A 2,500-nucleotide genomic window follows, 5' to 3' on the forward strand; every position below is an offset into this window, starting at 1 on the left:
GTCGCCGCGGGGGGGACTCCCCATCCCCGGGCTTAAGGGCCGGAGGGGAGGGCGAAGGCTCGGTCGGTCCTCCCCGGGCTTAAGGGTCCGCAGGCTCCCCGGCCGCAAGTCGGGCGCTTCGGGCGTGCGTGCGTGCGTGCGTGCGTGCGTGCGTGCACCTTCCTCTCTAATGTCTTAAATTCATGCTTGGATAGACAGATAGATATTTTTTTAAGTTATTTTTTTTTTTCCTCCCGGGGTGCTGCTGCAGCGGCGCCGGGCATCCACCGGTGGGGGGCGCCGCTGGGCTGGGCGGGTCTGCACCTTACTCTCCCGTGTTTTTTATTTCACGTGTGGCTATTTTTTTTTTTTTCACATTTCCACCTTACTCTCTCTCTCTCCCGTGTTGTTTATTTCACGTGTGGCTATTTTACTTTTATTTATTTTTTTCAAATTTCCACCTTACTCTCTCTCTCCCGTGTTGTTTATTTCACGTGTGGCTATTTTATTTTATTTTTTTTTTCAAATTTCCACCTTACTCTCTCTCCCGTGTTGTTTATTTCACGTGTGGCTATTTTATTTTTATTTTTTCACATTTCCACCTTACTCTCTCTCTCCCGTGTTGTTTATTTCACGTGTGGCTATTTTTTTTTTATTTATTCTTTTCAAATTTCCACCTTACTCTCTCTCCCGTGTTGTTTATTTCACGTGTGGCTATTTTTTTTTTATTTATTCTTTTCAAATTTCCACCTTACTCTCTCTCCCGTGTTGTTTATTTCACGTGTGGCTATTTTATTTTAATTTTTTCACATTTCCACCTTACTCTCTCTCTACCGTGTTGTTTATTTCACGTGTGGCTATTTTATTTTTTATTTTTTCACATTTCCACCTTACTCTCTCTCTCCCGTGTTGTTTATTTCACGTGTGGCTATTTTATTTTATTTTTTTCAAATTTCCACCTTACTCTCCCGTGTTGTTTATTTCACGTGTGGCTATTTTACTTTTATTTATTTTTTTCAAATTTCCACCTTACTCTCTCTCTCCCGTGTTGTTTATTTCACGTGTGGCTATTTTATTTTATTTTTTTTTTCAAATTTCCACCTTACTCTCTCTCCCGTGTTGTTTATTTCACGTGTGGCTATTTTATTTTTATTTTTTCACATTTCCACCTTACTCTCTCTCTCCCGTGTTGTTTATTTCACGTGTGGCTATTTTTTTTTTATTTATTCTTTTCAAATTTCCACCTTACTCTCTCTCCCGTGTTGTTTATTTCACGTGTGGCTATTTTATTTTAATTTTTTTTCAAATTTCCACCTTACTCTCTCTCCCGTGTTGTTTATTTTACGTGTGGCTATTTTACTTTTATTTATTTTCTTCAAATTTCCACCTTACTCTCCCGTGTTGTTTATTTCACGTGTGGCTATTTTACTTTTATTTATTTTTTTTTCAAATTTCCACCTCACTCTCCCGTGTTGTTTATTTCACGTGTGGCTATTTTATTTTTATTTATTTTTTTTTTCAAACTTCCCGGGGTGCTGCTGCAGGGGCGCCGCGAGGCGGGTCTGCACCCTGCTCTCTCTATGTTTTTATTTCATGGGAGGCTATTTTTTTTCATATTCTTTCAGATTTCCCGGGGTGCTGCCGCAGAGGCGTCGCGGGACGGGTCGGGTCCGCACCTCACTCTCCCTATGTTTGTATTTCATGGGTGGCTACAGAATTACTTTTTTTTAAAACTTTCCAGGGCGGCCACCGGGGGGGGGGGGGGGGGGGGGCGCCGCGGGACTGCACCTCACTCCCTCTATGTTTTTATTTCACGGGTGGCTATACAATTTTATTTACATTTTTTATTTTACCAGGCGGCCACCGGGGGGCGCCGCGAGGCGGGGCGGGTCTGCACCTCACTCCTCCTGTGTTTTTTTTAGTCTCATGGGTGGCTACATAATTTATTTTTTTTTAAATTCCAGTGGCGGCCACCAGGGGGCGCCGGGAGGCGGGGCGGGTCTGCACCTCGCTCACCCTATGCTTTTATTTCATGGGTGGCTATAGAATTTTTTTTTTTTTTTTTAATTCCCGGGGCGGCCACCGGGGGGCGCCGCGACTCTGCCCCTCACTCACCCTATGCTTTTATTTCATTTGGTGGCTATGTCATTTTTTTTTTTTTTTTTAAACATTTCCCGGGCGGCCACCGGGGGGCGCCGCGAGGCGGGGCGGGTCTGCACCTCACTCCCCCTATGTTTTTATTTCATGGGTGGCATATAATTTGTAATTTTTTATTTATTTTTTTTAAATTCCCGGGCGGCCACCGGGGGGCGCCGCGCGGCGGGTCTGCACCTCACTCTCGCTATGTTTTTACTTCACGGGTGGCTATTCAAATTTGTTTATTTTTTTTTTCATTTTCCCGGGGGGCCACCGGGGGGCGCCGCGGGGCGGGTCTGCACCTCACTCCCCCTATGTTTTTATTTCATGGGCGGCTATTTCTTAAAAAAAAATAAAAATAAAAAAAATTCCCGGGGTGCTGCTG

This window comes from Taudactylus pleione, unplaced genomic scaffold (assembly GCF_031769625.1).
Source record: "Taudactylus pleione unplaced genomic scaffold, aTauple2 ptg003724l, whole genome shotgun sequence".
Taxonomy (NCBI): Eukaryota; Metazoa; Chordata; class Amphibia; order Anura; family Myobatrachidae; genus Taudactylus; species Taudactylus pleione.